At 60.5% G+C, this 17983-nt stretch overlaps 1 long non-coding RNA gene across 1 annotated transcript in view; it reads left to right on the forward strand.

Annotated features, from left to right (window-relative positions):
* Positions 1 to 3496: 3496 nt before the first annotated feature.
* The window catches only part of LOC138562545 (uncharacterized), a 28679-nt gene continuing 14192 nt past the window's right edge, over positions 3497 to 17983 (forward strand). Inside the window, exons 1-2 of the long non-coding RNA XR_011299346.1 lie at positions 3497 to 3543; positions 16227 to 16271. This is a non-coding gene — a long non-coding RNA (uncharacterized lncRNA). The remainder of the gene's footprint in view (positions 3544 to 16226; positions 16272 to 17983) is intronic.

Genomic DNA, 17983 nt, shown 5'->3' on the forward strand with positions numbered 1-17983 from the left:
TAATGTTTCTTTTCCATTGCGGTAGAATGTTCTAAATATCAAGTTAATTCAAGTGCAAGCTATTCAGTTTGTATTTGTTACAGATTAGATCTACTTATACTGTCTCAATTTAGCCTTGATAACCTGTGATAGGTTGAAACTCGTGTTGGTTTTTTCTTTGCTTGTTATAAATAATTGGATGTTGGTTAGAGTGAACAATCTTTTATTCGTGTTTGGTTTAATGAAACCTCATAAAACATTTCACTGAAATTTGAATTGAATACAGTATTTGGGGCATAAACTGCTGGCAATTGAAGACCTTTTGTGTTTGCTGCTGGGACTTGATATTTTAGATATTTTTATGTTCCTTGGTACTCTCTAGATTTCCAACCACATTGCTTTCAAATTATAGATTTACATATATTGCTAGGTGGTGTAGCTCAGACTTTAGTGTAACCTCATTCTAAACTACAGTTTCTTTATCATTGTGGTCCCTCTTCCTCATTGTAGTAGATCACCCTACTCCCCTTCATCTTCTCCAACCTAGTTCTTCTCATTTTTGTTGCTCTTAACTATACTAGCCTTACGTTCTCCTCAATGCTATGCCCTCTTCCTTATTCCTCACCCTAGGTTCCTTTTCCATGCTCTTATTCTTTGTCCTTGTGCCTTTTTTATTCCTCGTCTCCCTTCCTCCTAACATTACTTTTAATCATCGTGGGGAGGGGAAGGAAAGAAGGCAGTTAGTGATAAACGGGGCTCTGAGAAGTAATGATGAAACAAAGATTGCGGGTAGGGAGAGAATGGGGAAGTGAACCTGGGAAGAGGGACGGTTAGGGTGGGGTTAGGAAAAAACTGGGGAATTTGAAGGGTCAGCTTAGGGAAATAACTTGGAAATGCCTAGGATGGGGTCCTTGGTATGCTGTGCGAAGTGTGCAAAGAGAAGCAGGGTTGGGAAGATTAGGGGAGGACCTTTAGGAGCTGGGTAAGGGGACGAAGTTGCAGGAGGAATGGCTAATGGGATCCGGGGGGAAGGTAGCTAACGGTGGGGGGCTCTGTGGAGAACAATATGGCGAAAAGGGAAGGAGCTGGGTGTTAGGCAGAATCCTATGCAGTGCCCTTAGGGACCACTGCCCAGAGTTAAGACTACAAGTGGTAATACAAGTTCACCTTTGGTACAAGCCTGTACTACACAGAGTGGTAGCAGTGACTGAGCAGCCAGACTTATCTCAAGAGTAAATGAGCAGTAGTAGAGATTACACAAAGGACTACAATTACTGCGACTCAAGGAAACACTGACTCAAGGTTTCTGCTTAAATATAAGTACGTTTATTTTTAAACCATCTTTTCACAAAACACTTCACTTCTAGTAAAATAAAACCACACTTCAAATACACTACACACAACTAATTCCCCTTGTGCAATACAATTCAAGCTAAGTACCTTAGGATTTGACAGACCAGTGTTATGAACACAAAAGACGTTACCGGGAATAAAATTTGCGATCACTTTTTGACAGTAATGACAGTTCGGTCTTACTAAAGATACGCGTACCCGCGGGAAGAAATGTAACGTAGTCAAACACACTTAGCACATGAATTAACACAAGAGAGTTGGGGATAAAAATCATAGGCAATACTTTTGTCAAGGCAGAGAGAATCAGAGGGCACCTTCTAACACGAAGATAAAAGACAATAGGCCTCTGCCAGTGTCAAGTGGAACAGGGTCCCTGTTGCAGAGGATCACAGTTAGAACAGTTCACGATTCAAGGTTGTCAGGAGTACTTGAATATTGTCAGAAGAGGAGGCAACAGTTATAACAGGGAAGGAAGAAAAGGACAAGCCTTTGGTGAGGAAGAAGGGTTCACCCCAATTCCTCGAAGTCGGACACAGTACCTTATTCGTTGTAGAACGTTGGTGCCACGGCAGTTGTTCCTGGTATTTTCGTGCAGACTCACGGTTCCTGGAGCTTCAGTCGTGGAGACAAGAATGAGGGCGCCTGGAGGGATCTGCACTACCCAGGGATGAGGCCAGCAGCAGCGACGGCCAAGAGTCCTGCCTTCTATGCGAAAATCCCCCATTCACGCAGCCTGGCTGTCAATCACGTAGCAGGGGGATTGTCCAGCCCGGACAACCACCTCAGCCAATCATGGCAAAGTGCGACTTGGGTTTCCTAGGATACCCTGTGCAGGGGGTGACTACACCCCTCCCTCACATTCAGCCCACCTAGACAACCAAGCGCCCAGAGGAGGGCTTCTTGGCAGAAGCCCACCAAAAGACGGTGAACAAAGAAGGCAAACCTAGTTTGCCGTGCAAAGTAAACCACAAGAAGGACTTGAACAAAAAGAAATGGCGACTAAACCTGACCGGAGCCCAACGAAAGAATATTTGGTCAAGCGGGTTTATGTTCGAGGCTAATATAGCCTAAAAAATAAAGCCTATACTAAAAATATATGGTATAAAAGCGGTAGAAAAGTTAAGGTAGATACCACTGCCACCAGCCAAGTCTAACTGTTAAAAGAGCAAAACAAGGCTCTAGGAAGTAAAGATAAAAAGGGCTAAGGAGTAACCCTTTCCATTACTCCATGTAAGATGGGGTGTACTGGATCTGTGGTTAAATGACTAAAGTTAATGGCAACTTTACCCTGTTCTGGGGGACAGTAGTCAGCCCCAGAAATGGAGTCGGTCGGAAGCCTAAAAGACAACCCTGTGTCACTGCACTGACGGTTCTGTGTAACACACAAAAGAAGGGGGCTACTGAAGTGGTGTACTCCAGAGTCCACACTCACAAAAACAGAGGAAATAAACATGGCAAAACATGGGTAAGAGTGGGGGAAAAGCTCTCACTCTTACCAAGTGGAAAAAATAAACTCCAGAAATCCAGCAAAGCTGCTGGGGGACTCACTAGGTGAGGGAAATTAGCCATAAAATGAGAATTCTCCCTAACACACTTGCACTGCCCGAATCACACAAGGCCTAGTAAATCTATTTGTGTTCCCTCTGCCTCTCGCCCCCCCCTGCGGTCTCTGCCGCTTGCCCCCCTCCCCCCTGGGGTCTCTGCTTTTGGCCCCCCTCCTCCCTGGGGTCTCTGCCTGCGTCATGACCCCCTCCCCGCTGGAGTCGCTGCCTCTTGCCTCCCCTCCATGGGTCTCTGCCTCTGCCCCCCCTCCCCCTGGGGTCTCTGCCTCTTGCCTCCTCCCACCTGGGCTCTGTGCTTCTTACCCCCCCTCTCCCCAGGGGTCTCTGTCTGCGTCACCCCCAAATCCCCTCACCAGCCCACCCCCCCCCCCCCGGGCCCCTGCCACTCGCCCTTGGCCTCTGCCGCTCCCCCTCTGGGGCCTCTGTCGCTTGCCCCCTCCCCTGGGCCTCTGCCTCCCCCCCCCCCACACGGAATAATGTTCAGCCAAGGGGCCTTTGCTTTTTTGCTGGGTCTTTCCATTCTTTCAGGGTCTTGAATAATTAGAGCCGTGGGTGATGAAGCCTTGGGCTGAGACTAATCTTGCCTGGTCCTTTTTTTCCTAGGACTGTGCAGTTGCAGTTGTTTGAAGATGCTGAACCAAGGGATCTGGTAGGTATATAATTTGGTGCTACACTGCAAAAGGCCTTGTGAGTCAGACGATGATTTTGAGGATTTTTTAGTTGCCCCATCCATAGCATTTATGATCTAAAGCAGTAAACTCTAGTCCCTATGTGTGAGGCCGAAGATCGCATGAGACACATAAGTAGGAGATGGAGATTTTTCTTGGGGTGGCTTATAAACACACACATGCTGTTGCAGTAATCTAGTTTGGATATAACTGGTGGGGCCTCTGCCTCTCTTGCCCTGGTGGGGCCTCTGCCTCTCTTGCCCTGGTGGGGCCTCTGCCTCTCTTGCCCTGGTGGGGCCTCTGCCTCCCTTGCCCTGGTGGGGCCTCGGCCTCTCTTGCCCTGGTGGGGCCTCGGCCTCTCTTGCCCTGGTGGGGCCTCGGCCTCTCTTGCCCTGGTGGGGCCTCGGCCTCTCGCCCTCTCACCCTGGTGGGGCCTCGGCCTCTCGCCCTCTCACCCTGGTGGGGCCTCGGCCTCTCGCCCTCTCACCCTGGTGGGGCCTCGGCCCCTCGCCCTCTCGCCCTGGTGGGGCCTCGGCCCCTCGCCCTCTCGCCCTGGTGGGGCCTCGGCTTCTGCCTCTCGCCCTGGTGGGGCCTCGGCTTCTGCCTCTCGCCCTGGTGGGGCCTCGGCTTCTGCCTCTCGACCTAGTGGGGCATCAGCCTCTCTCGCCCTGGTTGGGCATCAGCCTCTCGCCCTGGTGAGGCATCGGCCCCTCTCGCCCTGGTGGGGCCTTGGCCTCGGCCTCTCGCTCTGGTGGGGTGTCTCTGCCTCTCGGCTGGTGTGGCCTCGGCCTCTCGCCCTGGTGGGGCCTCGGCCTCTCGCCGTCTTGCCCTGGTGGGGCCTCGGCCTCTCGCCGTCTTGCCCTGGTGGGGCCTCGGCCTCTCGCCGTCTTGCCCTGGTGGGGCCTCGGCCTCTCGCCCTGTTGGGGTGTCTCGGCCTCTAGGCTGGCGGGGCCTCGGCCTCTCGCCCTGGTATGGCCTCTGCCTCTCGCCCTCTTGGGGTGCATCTGCCTCTCGGCTGGTGGGGCCTCGGCCTCTGCCTCGCTCACCCTGGTGGGGTCTCTGCCTCTCGCCCTGGTGTGGCCTCGGCCTCTCGCCCTGGTGGGGGTCTCACCGTGGTGGGGCCTTGGCCTCTCGCCCTGTTGGGGCCTCGACCTTTCGCTCTGGTGGGGCCTTGGCCTCTATCTCTCGCCCTTGTGGGGCCTTGGCCTCTACCTCTCGCCCTGGTCGGGCCTCGGCCTCTCGCCCTGGTCGGGCCTTGGCCTCGGCCTCTCGCCCTGGTCGGGCCTTGGCCTCGGCCTCTCGCCCTGGTCGGGCCTTGGCCTCGGCCTCTCGCCCTGGTGGGGCCTTGGCCTCTCGCCCTGGTGGAGCCTCGACCTTTCGCTCTGGTGGGGCCTCGGCCTCGACCTCTCGCCCTCTCGCCCTGGTAGGGTGTCTCAGATTTTTTGTTGCCCCATCCATAGCATTTATGATCTAAAGTAAAAAAAGCTACTCCCTACGTTTGAGGCAGAAGATCGCATGAGAGACATAAGTAGGATATGGATATTTTCCTTGGGGTGGTTTATAAACACACACATGCTGTTGCAGTAATCTAGTTGGGATATAGCCAGTTCCTGGGTCCATTCTATTTTGACTGATATATTAAGCAGGTGAAATTTGTTGAACATTCCTCTTAATTATATTCCCTTTTCATAGTACCAGTCTCTTTATAGTGCCTATTCTGTGTCCTATTCCTGCTTCCTAGTCTCCTTTCCATGTCCATTTTTGTTTCTCGTATTCTTTCTTCCTTGCCTATCCTTCTTGTAGACAGTCTAAAAGACCTAGTTCCAGCACCAAACCTATAAGTCTTGAATTGCAGCAGTTTATGCCTCAAATACTAGTTGCATTTTGATGTCCCTTCAATATTGAATTCAAATGCCAATAATGTTTTGAGGTTTTATTAAACCAACCACTTAAAACAGATTGTTCACTCTAACTCAACATACAAAAGATAAAGTTCCATTCTTTCTAACTGAACAAGAAAAGAAAAAGCCAACCAGTGTTTCAACCTATAACAGGTTTTCATCCAGGCTACATTGAGACATATCTGTAGATCACTTTCCTAATCTGCACGGAATAGCTTGAACTTGATATTTAGGGCTTTCCTCGTGGGCGCCCGTGAGGAAAGCCATTGGAGGGAGCTTGAAAGAGGTTCCTCCAATTTAGAAGCTAGGAACACTCCACTGGTTGTACATAAGCAATTCAAATGACAGTCTTATCAGGAACACAGGCTACATTTTATTTCTTTTCCATTAGGGTGGGATGTTCTAAATATCAAGTTAATTCAAGTGCAAGCTATTCAACTTGTATTTGTTGCAGATTAGGAAAGTGATCTACAGATACTGTCAATTTCTTTACTTGTACTTGTTCAGGTGGAAGAAATAGAACCTATGTATGTTGAGGATTAGGTTTAATAAAGCCGCATAAAACATTCAATCGAAATGTGAATTAAATATTGATTGGGTCATCAAAATACAACCAGTATTTATTTGAGGCATAAACTGCTGGCAGTTTAAGACCTATGGGTTTGGTGCTGGAACTGGATCTTTTAGACATTATATAGCTTTCTCTAGACTCAGAGGGTGAGTCTTGGTATCAGCCATGGTACTCTCCAGCTTGCCAAACACATTGCTTTCAAATTATATATTTGCATATATTACTGGTGGGGCCCCTGCCTCTCGCCCTGGTGGGGCCCCTGGCTCTCGCCCTGGTGGGGCCCCTGGCTCTCGCCCTGGTGGGGCCCCTGGCTCTCGCCCTGGTGGGGCCCCTGGCTCTCGCCCTGGTGGGGCCCCTGGCTCTCGCCCTGGTGGGGCCCCTGGCTCTCGCCCTGGTGGGACCTCTGCCTCTCGCCCTGGTGTGGCCTCGGCCTCTCGCCATCTCACCCTGGTGGGGCCTCGGCTTCTGCCTCTCGCCCTGGTGGGGCCTCGGCTTCTGCCTCTCGCCCTGGTGGGGCCTCGGCTTCTGCCTCTCGCCCTGGTGGGGCCTCGGCTTCTGCCTCTCACCCTGGTGGGGCCTCGGCTTCTGCCTCTCTCCTTGGTGGGGCCTTGGCCTCTCTCGCCGTAGTGGAGCCTTGACCCTCTGCCTCTCGCCCTGGTGGAACCTTTGCCACTGGCCCTGGTCGGGCCTCGGCCTCTGCATCTCACCCTGGTGGGGCCTCTGCCTCTCTTGCCCTGGTGGGGCCTCTGCCTCTCTTGCCCTGGTGGGGCCTCTGCCTCTCTTGCCCTGGTGGGGCCTCTGCCTCTCTTGCCCTGGTGGGGCCTCTGCCTCTCTTGCCCTGGTGGGGCCTCTGCCTCTCTTGCCCTGGTGGGGCATTGGCCTCTCTTGCCCTGGTGATGCCTTGGCCTCTCTTGCCCTGGTGATGCCTCGGCCTCTCGCTCTGGTGGGGCCTCGACCTCTCGTCCTAGTGGGGCCTCGGCCTCCCGTCCTGGTGGGGCCTCGGCCTCCCGTCCTGGTGGGGCCCCGGCCTCCCGTCCTCTTGCCCTGGTCGGGCCTCGGCCTCACGCCCTGGTGGGGCATCCACCTCTGCCTCTTGCCGTGGAGGGGCCTCTGCCTCTTGCCCTGGTGGGGCCACTGCCTCTTGCTCTGGTGGGGCCACTGCCTCTTGCTCTGGTGGGGCCTCGGCATCTGCTTCTCACCCTGGTTGGGCCTATGCCTCTCGCCCTGGTGGGGCCTCGGCCTCTGCCTCTTGCCCTGGTGGTCCCTCTGCCTCGGCCTCTGCCTCTCGCCCTGGTGGGGCCTCGGCCTCTCGCCATCTCACCCTGGTGGGGCCTCGGCCTCTCGTCCTGGTGGGGCCTCGGCCTCTCGCCCTGGTGGGGCCTCGGCCTCTCGCCCTGGTGGGGCCTCGGCCTCTCGCCCTGGTGGGGCCTCTGCCTCTCGCCCTGGTGGGGCCTCGGCCTCTCGCCCTGGTGGGGCCTCGGCCTCTCGCCCTGGTGGGGCCTCGGCCTCTCGCTTTGGTGGGGTCTCGGCCTCTCGCTTTGGTGGGGTCTCGGCCTCTCGCCCTGGTGGGGCCTCGACCTCTCGCCATCTCACCCTGACGGGGCCTCGGCCTCTCGCCCTGGTGTGGCCTCGGCCTCTGCTTCTCACCCTGCTGGGGCCTCAGCCTCTGCCTCTCACCCTGGTGGGACCTCGGCCTCTGCCTCTCGCCCTGTTGGGGCCTCGGCTTCTGCCTCTCGCCCTGTTGGGGCCTCGGCTTCTGCCTCTCGCCCTGTTGGGGCCTCGGCTTCTGCCTCTCGCCCTGTTGGGGCCTCGGCTTCTGCCTCTCGCCCTGTTGGGGCCTCGGCTTCTGCCTCTCGCCCTGTTGGGGCCTCGGCTTCTGCCTCTCGCCCTGGTGGGGCCTCGGCTTCTGCCTCTCGCCCTAGTGGGGCATTGGCCTTTCTCGCCCTGGTGTTGGGCATTGGCCTTTCTCGCCCTGGTGTTGGGCATCGGCCTTTCTCGCCCTGGTTGGGCATCGGCCTTTCTCGCCCTGGTTGGGCATCGGCCTTTCTCGCCCTGGTTGGGCATCGGCCTTTCTCGCCCTGGTTGGGCATCGGCCTCTCTTGCCCTGGTTGGGCATCGGCCTCTCTTGCCCTGGTTGGGCATCGGCCTCTCTCGCCCTGGTTGGGCATCGGCCCCTCTCGCCCTGGTGGGGCCTTGGCCTCTACCTCTCGTCCTGGTGAGGCAATGGCCTCTACCTCTCGTCCTGGTGAGGCAATGGCCTCTACCTCTCGTCCTGGTGAGGCATTGGCCTCAGCCTCTCGCCCTGGTCGGGCCTTGGCCTCGGCCTCTCGCCCTGGTGGGGCCTCGGCCTCTCGCCCTGGTTGAACCTCGGCCTCTCGCTGTGGTGGGGCCTTGACCTCTCACCCTCTAGGCCTCTCGTCCTGGTGGGGCATCGACCTCTCACCCTCTAGGCCTCTCGTCCTGGTGGGGCCTCAGCCTCCCGCCCTGGTAGGCCTCGGCCTCTCGCCCTGGTGGGGCCTTGGCCTCTCGCCCTGTTGGGTTGTCTCTGCCTCTCGGCTGGTGTGGCCTCTGCCTCTCTTGCCCTGGTGGGGCATTGGCCTCTCTTGCCCTGGTGGGGCCTTGGCCTCTCGCCCTGGTGGGGCCTTGGCCTCTCGCCCTGGTGATGCCTCGACCTCTCGTCCTAGTGGGGCCTCGGCCTCCCGTCCTGGTGGGGCCTCGGCCTCCTGTCCTGGTGGGGCCCCGGCCTCCCGTCCTCTTGCCCTGGTCGGGCCTCGGCCTCACGCCCTGGTGGGGCATCCACCTCTGCCTCTTGCCGTGGAGGGGCCTCTGCCTCTTGCCGTGGTGGGGCCACTGCCTCTTGCCCTGGTGGGGCCACTGCCTCTTGCTCTGGTGGGGCCTCGGCATCTGCTTCTCACCCTGGTTGGGCCTATGCCTCTCGCCCTGGTGGGGCCTCGGCCTCTGCCTCTTGCCCTGGTGGTCCCTCTGCCTCGGCCTCTGCCTCTCGCCCTGGTGGGGCCTCGGCCTCTCGCCATCTCACCCTGGTGGGGCCTCGGCCTCTCGTCCTGGTGGGGCCTCGGCCTCTCGTCCTGGTGGGGCCTCGGCCTCTCGCCCTGGTGGGGCCTCTCTCGCCCTGGTGGGGCCTCTGCCTCTCGCCCTGGTGGGGCCTCTGCCTCTCGCCCTGGTGGGGCCTCTGCCTCTCGCCCTGGTGGGGCCTCGGCCTCTCGCCCTGGTGGGGCCTCGGCCTCTCGCTTTGGTGGGGTCTCGGCCTCTCGCTTTGGTGGGGTCTCGGCCTCTCGCCCTGGTGGGGCCTCGACCTCTCGCCATCTCACCCTGACGGGGCCTCGGCCTCTCGCCCTGGTGTGGCCTCGGCCTCTGCTTCTCACCCTGCTGGGGCCTCAGCCTCTGCCTCTCGCCCTGTTGGGGCCTCGGCTTCTGCCTCTCGCCCTGGTGGGGCCTCGGCTTCTGCCTCTCGCCCTGGTGGGGCCTCGGCTTCTGCCTCTCGCCCTAGTGGGGCATTGGCCTTTCTCGCCCTGGTGTTGGGCATTGGCCTTTCTCGCCCTGGTGTTGGGCATTGGCCTTTCTCGCCCTGGTGTTGGGCATCGGCCTTTCTCGCCCTGGTTGGGCATCGGCCTCTCTCGCCCTGGTTGGGCATCGGCCTCTCTCGCCCTGGTTGGGCATCGGCCTCTCTCGCCCTGGTTGGGCATCGGCCTCTCTCGCCCTGGTTGGGCATCGGCCTCTCTCGCCCTGGTTGGGCATCGGCCTCTCTTGCCCTGGTTGGGCATCGGCCCCTCTCGCCCTGGTGGGGCCTTGGCCTCTACCTCTCGTCCTGGTGAGGCATTGGCCTCAGCCTCTCGTCCTGGTGAGGCATTGGCCTCAGCCTCTCGCCCTGGTCGGGCCTTGGCCTCGGCCTCTCGCCCTGGTGGGGCCTCGGCCTCTCGCCCTGGTTGAACCTCGGCCTCTCGCTGTGGTGGGGCCTCGACCTCTCACCCTCTAGGCCTCTCGTCCTGGTGGGGCATCGACCTCTCACCCTCTAGGCCTCTCGTCCTGGTGGGGCCTCAGCCTCCCGCCCTGGTAGGCCTCGGCCTCTCGCCCTGGTGGGGCCTTGTCCTCTCGCCCTGTTGGGTTGTCTCTGCCTCTCGGCTGGTGTGGCCTCAGCCTTTCGCTGTGGTGGGGGTCTCACCGTGGTGGGGCCTCGGCCTCTCGCTGTCTTGCCCTGGTGGGGCCTCGGCCTCTCGCCCTGGTTGGGCCTCTGCCTCTCGCCCTGGTGGGGCCTCGGCCTCTCGCCATCTCACCCTGGTGGGGCCTCGGCCTCTCACCATCTCACCCTGGTGGGGCCTCGGCCTCTCGCCATCTCACCCTGGTGGGGCCTCGGCCTCTCGCCATCTCACCCTGGTTGGGCCTCTGCCTCTCGCCCTGGTTGGGCCTCTGCCTCTCGCCCTGGTTGGGCCTCTGCCTCTCGCCCTGGTTGGGCCTCGGCCTCTCGCCCTGGTTGGGCCTCGGCCTCTCACCCTGGTGGGGCCTCGGCCTCTCGCTCTGGTGGGGCCTGGGCCTTGCCCTCTCGCCCTGGTGGGGCCTGGGCCTCTCGGCCTCTCGCATTGGTGGGGCCTCGGCCTCCCGCCCTGGTGGGGCCTCGGCCTCCCGCCCTGTTGGGGTGTCTTGCCCTCTCGCCCTGGTGGAGCTTCGGCCTCTGCCTCTCGGCTGGAGAGACCTCAGCCTCTCGCCCTGGTGGGGCCTTGGCCTCTGCCTCTCGGCTGGAGAGACCTCAGCCTCTCGCCCTGGTGGGGCCTTGGCCTCTGCCTCTCGCCCTGGTGGGGCCTTGGCCTCTGCCTCTCGCCCTGGTGGGGCCTTGGCCTCTGCCTCTCGCCCTGGTTGGGCCTCTGCCTCTCGCCCTCGTGGGGCCTCTGCCTCTCGCCATCTCACCCTGGTGGGGCCTCGGCCTCTCGCCATCTCACCCTGGTGGGGCCTCGGCCTCTCGCCCTGGTGGGGCCTCGGCCTCTACCTATCGCCCTGGTGGGGCCTTGGCCTCTGCCTCTCGCCCTGGTGAGGCATTGGCCTTGGCCTCTCGCCCTGGTGGAGCCTTGGCCTCTCGCCCTGGTGGAGCCTTGGCCTCTCGCCCTGGTGGGGCCTCGGCCTCTCGCTCTGGTGGGGCCTCGGCCTTGACCTCTCGCCCTCTTGGCCTCTCGTCCTGGTGGGGCCTCGGCCTCTCGCCCTGTTGGGGTGTGTCTGCCTCTCGGCTGGTGGGGCTTTGGCCTCTGCCTCTATCGCCCTGGTGGGGCCTCGGCCTCTCGCCCTGGTGAGGCCTCGGCCTCTCTCCCTGGTGAGGCCTCGGCCTCTCTCCCTGGTGGGGCCTCGGCCTCTCGCCCTGGTGGGGCATCGGCCTCTGCCTCTCGCCCTGGTGGGGCCTCTGCCTCTCGCCCTGGTGGGGCCTCTGCCTCTTGTCCTGGTGGGGCCTCTGCCTCTTGTCCTGGTGGGGCCTCTGCCTCTTGTCCTGGTGGGGCCTCGGCCTCTCGCCCTGGTGGGGCCTCGGCCTCTGCCTCTCGCCCTGGTGGGGTCTCGGCCTCTCGCCTTGACGGGGCCTCGACCTCTCGCCATCTCACCCTGACGGGGCCTCGGCCTCTCGCCCTGTTGGGGCCTCGGCCTCTGCCTCTCTCACCCTGGTGGGGCCGGGGCCTCTCGCCCTGGTGTGGCCTCGGCCTCTCGCCCTGGTTGGGGTCGCACCGTGGTGGGGCCTTGGCCTCTCTCCGTCTTGCCCTGGTGGGGCCCCTGCCTCTCACCCTGGTGGGGCCCCTGCCTCTCACCCTGGTGGGGCCCCTGCCTCTCACCCTGGTGGGGCCCCTGCCTCTCGCCCTTGTGGGGCCTCTGCCTCTCGCCCTGGTGGTTCCTCGGCCTCTGCCTCTCGCCCTGGTGGGGCATTGGCCTCTCTCGCCCTGGTGGGGCCTCGGCCTCTCGCCCTGGTGGGGTCTCGGCCTCTCGCCCTGGTGGGGCCTCGGCCTCTCACTCACCCTGACGGGGCCTCTGCGTCTCGCCCTGCTGGGGCCTCGGCCTCTCACCCTGCTGGGGCCTCGGCAACTGCCTCTCGCCCTGATGGGGCCTCGGCTTCTGCCTCTCGCCCTGGTGGGGCCTCGGCTTCTGCCTCTCGCCCTGGTGGGGCCTCGGCTTCTGCCTCTCGCCCTGGTGGGGCCTCGGCTTCTGCCTCTCGCCCTGGTGGGGCCTCGGCTTCTGCCTCTCGCCCTGGTGGGGCCTCGGCTTCTGCCTCTCGCCCTGGTGGGGCCTCGGCTTCTGCCTCTCGCCCTGGTGGGGCCTCGGCTTCTGCCTCTCGCCCTGGTTGGGCATTGGCCTCTCTCGTCCTGGTGGGGCATCGGCCCCTCTCACCCTGGTGGGGCCTTGGCTTCTGCCTCTCACCCTGGTGGGGCCTTGGCTTCTGCCTCTCGCCCTGGTGGGTCCTTGGCCTCTGCCTCTCGCCCTGGTGGGTCCTTGGCCTCGGCCTCTCGCCCTGGTCGGGCCTTGGCCTCGGCCTCTCGCCCTGGTCGGGCCTCGGCCTCTCGCCCTGGTCGGGCCTCGGCCTCTCGCCCTGGTCGGGCCTTGGCCTCGGCCTCTCGCCCTGGTCGGGCCTTGGCCTCGGCCTCTCGCCCTGGTCGGGCCTTGGCCTCGGCCTCTCGCCCTGGTCGGGCCTTGGCCTCGGCCTCTCGCCCTGGTGGGGCCTCGGCCTCTCGCTCTGATGGGACCTCAACCTCTCGCCCTCTCGGCCTCGGCCTCCTGCCCTGGTGGGGCCTCGGCCTCTCCCCCTGTTGGGTTGTCTCTGCCTCTCGGTTGGTGGGGCCTTGGCCTCTGCGCCTCTCGCCCTGGTGTGGCCTCGGCCTCTCGCCCTGGTGTGGCCTTGGCCTCTCGCCCTGGTGTGGGTTTCACCGTGGTGGGGCCTCGGCCTCTCTCCGTCTTGCCCTGGCGGGGCCTCAGCCTTTGCCTCTCGCCCTGGTTGGGCCTCGGCCTGTGCCTCTTGCCCTTGTGGGGCCTTGGTCTCTGCCTCTCTCGCCCTGGTGGGGCCTTGGCCTCTGCCTCTCTCGCCCTGGTGGGGCCTCGGCCTCTCGCCCTGGTGTGGCCTCGGCCTCTCGCCCTGGTGTGGCCTCGGCCTCTCGCCCTGGTGGGGGTTTCACCGTGGTGGGGCCTCGGCCTCTCTCCGCCTTGCCCTGGCGGGGCCTCAGCCTCTGCCTCTCGCCCTGGTTGGGCCTCGGCCTGTGCCTCTTGCCCTTGTGGGGCCTTGGGCACTACCTCTCGCCCTGTTTGGGCCTTGCCTTCGGCCTCTCGCCCTGGTGAAGCATTGGCCTCGGCCTCTCACCTTGGTGGGGACTTGTGCTCTCGCCCTGGTGGAGCCTCGACCTCTTGCTCTGGTGGGGCCTCGGCCTCGACCTCTCGCCCTGGTGGGGCCTCGGCCTCTCGCCCTGGTGGGGCCTCGGCCTCTCGCCCTGGTGGGGCCTCGGCCTCTCGCCCTGGTGGGGCCTCGGCCTCTCGCCCTGGTGGGGCCTCGGCCTCTCGCCCTGGTGGGGCCTCGGCCTCTTGGCTGGCGAGGCCTCGGCCTCTCTGGCTGGTGTGGCCCCGGCCTCTTGCCCTGGTGGGGTGTCTCAGATTTTTTGTTGCCCCATCCATAGCATTTATGATCTAAAGCAATAAAAGCTAGTCCCTATGTTTGAGCTAGTCCCTATGTTTGAGGCAGAAGATCGCATGAGAGACATAAGTAGGATATGGATATTTTTCTTGGGGTGGCTTATAAACACACACATGCTGTTTCAGTAATCTAGTTGGGATATAGCCAGTTCCTGGGTCCATTCTATTTTGACTGATATATTAAGCAGGTGAAATTTGTTGAACATTCCTCTCAATCATATTCCCTTTTCGTAGTACCGGTCTCTTTATAGTGCCTAAGTCTCCTTTCCATTTCCATTTTTGTTTCTCGTATTCTTTCTTACTTGCCTATCCTTCTTGTAGACAGTCTAAAAGATCTAGTTCCAGCAACAAACCCATTATTCTTGAATTGTAGCAGTTTATGCCTCAAATACTGGTTGTATTTTGATGTCCCTTCAATATTGAATTCAAATGCCAATGATGTTTTGAAGTTTTATTAAACCAAACACTTGAAAACTTGTTCACTCTAACTCAACAATCAAAAGATAAAGTTCCATTATTTCTAACTGAACAAGCAAAGAAAAATCCAACCAGTGTTTCAACCTATAACAGGTTTTCATCCAGGCTACATTGAGACATATCTGTAGGTCACTTATCAAATCTGCACCGAATACCTTAAACTTGATATTTAGGGCTTTCCTCGTGGGCGCCCGTGAGGAAAGCCATTGGAGGGAGCCTGAAAGAGGTTCCTCCAATTTAGAAGCTAGGAACGCTCAACTGGTTGTACATAAGCATTTCAAATGACAGACAGTCTTATCAGGAACACAGGCTACATTTTATTTCTTTTCCATTAGGGTGGGATGTTCTAAATATCAAGTTAATTCAAGTGCAAGCTATTCAGCTTGTATTTGTTCAATTTGTATTTGTTGCAGATTAGGAAAGTGATCTACAGATACTGTCAATTTCTTTGCTTGTGCTGGTTCAGTTGGAAGAAATAGAACCTATATATGTTGAGGATTAGGTTTAATAAAGCCGCATAAAACATTCAATCGAAATGTGAATTAAATATTGATTGGATCATCAAAATACAACCAGTATTTATTTGAGGCATAAACTGTTGGCAGTTTAAGATCTATGGGTTTGGTGCGGAACTTGCTCTTTTAGACATTATATAGCTTTCTCTAGACTCAGAGGGTGAGTCTCGGTATCATCCATGGCACTCTCCAGCTTGCCAAACACATTGCTTTCAAATTGTATATTTGCATATATTACTGGTGGGGCCTCTGCCTCTCGCCCTGGTGGGGCCTCTGCCTCTCGCCCTGGTTGGGCCCCTGCCTCTCGCCCTGGTTGGGTCCCTGCCTCTCGCCCTGATTGGGGCCCCTGCCTCTCGCCCTGATTGGGGCCCCTGCCTCTCGCCCTGGTTGGGGCCCCTGCCTCTCACCCTGGTTGGGGCCCCTGCCTCTCACCCTGGTTGGGGCCCCTGCCTCTCACCCTGGTTGGGGCCCCTGCCTCTCGCCCTGGTTGGGGCCTCTGCCTCTCGCCATCTCACCCTGGTGGGGCCTCGGCCTCTCGCCATCTCACCCTGGTGGGGCCTCGGCCTCTCGCCATCTCACCCTGGTGGGGCCTCGGCCTCTCGCCCTGGTGGGGCCTCGGCCTCTCACCCTGGTGGGGCCTCGGCCTCTCACCCTGGTGGGGCCTCGGCCTCTCGCCCTGGTGGGGCCTCGGCCTCTCGCCCTGGTGGGGCCTCGGCCTCTCGCCCTGGTGGGGCCTTCGCCTCTCGCCCTGGTGGGGCCTTCGCCTCTCGCCCTGGTGGGGCCTCGGCCTCTCACCCTGGTGGGGCCTCGGCCTCTCACCCTGGTGGGGCCTCGGCCTCTCGCCCTGGTGGGGCCTCGGCCTCTCGCCCTGGTGGGGCCTTCGCCTCTCGCCCTGGTGGGGCCTTCGCCTCTCGCCCTGGTGGGGCCTTGGCCTCTCGCCCTGGTGGGGCCTCGGCCTCTGCCTCTCGCCCGGGTGGGGCCTCGGCCTCTGCCTCTCGCCCGGGTGGGGCCTCGACCTCTCGCCCTCTCGGCCTCCCGCCCTGGTGGGGCCTCGGCCTCCCGCCCTGGTGGGGCCTCGGCCTCTCGCCCTGTTGGGGTGTCTCTGCCTCTCGCCCTGGTGGGGCCTCGGCCTCTGCCTCTCTCGCCCTGGTGGGGCCTCGGCCTCTCGCCATCTCACCCTGGTGGGGCCTCGGCCTCTCGCCATCTCACCATGGTGGGGCCTCTGCCTCTCGCTCTGGCGGGTCCTCGGCTTCGGCAAGCAATCAGGGTTCCCAAAAATTCTTGCTGGGGGAAGTGCACAAAATGTTCCATGACTAGTGCTGTGGTGGTAAGTAAGATTGAGCGATTGTTCATGAGATGGGTAGTTGTGGTTTTTACGGTGCATTTAGGAGGTTCATGATGTGCAGGAATAATGTTCTGCCGAGGGGCCTTTGCGTTTTTGCTGGGTCTTTCCATTCTTAAAAGGGTCTTGAATAATTGGAGGCTTGGGTGATGAAGCCTTGGGTTGAGGCTAATCTTGCCTGGTCTTTTTTTTTTCTAAGACTTTGCAGTTGCAGTTGTCTGAAGATGCTGAAACAAGGGATCCGGTAGGTATATAATTTGGTGCTACATTGCAAAAGGCCTTGTGAGTCAGACAATGATTTTGTGGGTTTTTTTGTTGCCCCATCCATAGCATTTATGATCTAAAGCAGTAAAAGCTAGTCCCTATGTTTGAGGCCGAAAATCACATGAGACACATAAGTAGGAGATGGATATTTTTCTTGGGGTGGCTTATAAACACAGACATGCTGTTGCAGTAATCTAGTTGGGATATAACCAGTTCTTGGGTCCATTCTATTTTGACTGATAGGGTGGGGAGTTTTTTTTTAAGCAGGTGAAATCTGTTGAGCATTCCTCTCAATCATATTCCCTTTTCATAGTACCAGTCTTTTTATAGTGTCTATTCTGTGTCCTATTCCCGCTTACTAGTCTCTTTTCCATGTCCATTTTTCTTTCTCAGTCTTTGGTATAACCTCATTCTAGACTACATTATCCTTATCATTGTGGTCCCTCTTCCTAATCATAAGGGGCCTCCTCTGCCTCTCGCCCTGGTGGTTCCTCTGCCTCTCGCCCTGGTGGTTCCTCTGCCTCTCGCCCTGGTGGTTCCTCTGCCTCTCGCCCTGGTGGTTCCTCTGCCTCTCGCCCTGGTGGGGCCACAGCCTCTCGCCATCTCACCCTGACGGGGCCTCGGCCTCTCACCCTGGTGGGGCCACGGCCTCTCGCCATCTCACCCTGACGGGGCCTCGGCCTCTCACCCTGACGGGGCCTCGGCCTCTCACCCTGACGGGGCCTCGGCCTCTCACCCTGACGGGGCCTCGGCCTCTCACCCTGACGGGGCCTCGGCCTCTCACCCTGACGGGGCCTCGGCCTCTCACCCTGACGGGGCCTCGGCCTCTCACCCTGACGGGGCCTCGGCCTCTGCCTCTCACCCTGGCGGGGCCTCGGCCTCTGCCTCTCACCCTGGCGGGGCCTCGGCCTCTGCCTCTCACCCTGGCGGGGCCTCGGCCTCTGCCTCTCACCCTGGCGGGGCCTCGGCCTCTGCCTCTCACCCTGGCGGGGCCTCGGCCTCTGCCTCTCACCCTGGCGGGGCCTCGGCCTCTGCCTCTCACCCTGGCGGGGCCTCGGCCTCTGCCTCTCACCCTGGCGGGGCCTCGGCCTCTGCCTCTCACCCTGGCGGGGCCTCGGCCTCTGCCTCTCACCCTGGCGGGGCCTCGGCCTCTGCCTCTCACCCTGGCGGGGCCTCGGCCTCGGCCTCTCACCCTGGTGGGGCCTCGGTTTCTCGCCCTGGTAGAGCCTGGGCCTCCCGCCCTGGTGGGGCCTCAGCCTTCCGCCCTGGTGGGGCCTCGGCCTTCCGCCCTGGTGGGGCCTCGTCCTCCCGCCCTGGTGGGGCCGCGGCCTCCCGCCCTGTTGTGGTGTCTCGCCCTGGTGGGGCCTCAGCCTCTCGCCCTGGTGGGGCCTCGACCTCCCACCGTCTTATCCTGGTGGGGCCTCGGCCTCTGCCTCTCGCCCTGGTGAGTCCTCGGTCTCTCGCCCTGGTGGGGCCTTGGCCTCTGCCTCTCGCCCTGGTGGGGCCTCGGCCTCTGCCTCTCGCCCTGCTGGGGCCTCGGCCTCTGCCTCTCGCCCGGGCGGGGCCTCGGCCTCTGCCTCTCGCCCGGGCGGGGCCTCGGCCTCTGCCTCTCGCCCTGGGGGGCCTCTGCCTCCCGCCCTGGAGGGGCCTTGGCCTCTCGCCCTCTTCCCCTGGTGGGGCCTCGGCCTCTCG

Source organism: Ambystoma mexicanum, unplaced genomic scaffold (genome assembly GCF_040938575.1).
Source record: "Ambystoma mexicanum isolate Mex_15411 unplaced genomic scaffold, UKY_AmexF1_1 Mex_scaf65, whole genome shotgun sequence".
Classification (NCBI taxonomy): domain Eukaryota; kingdom Metazoa; phylum Chordata; class Amphibia; order Caudata; family Ambystomatidae; genus Ambystoma; species Ambystoma mexicanum.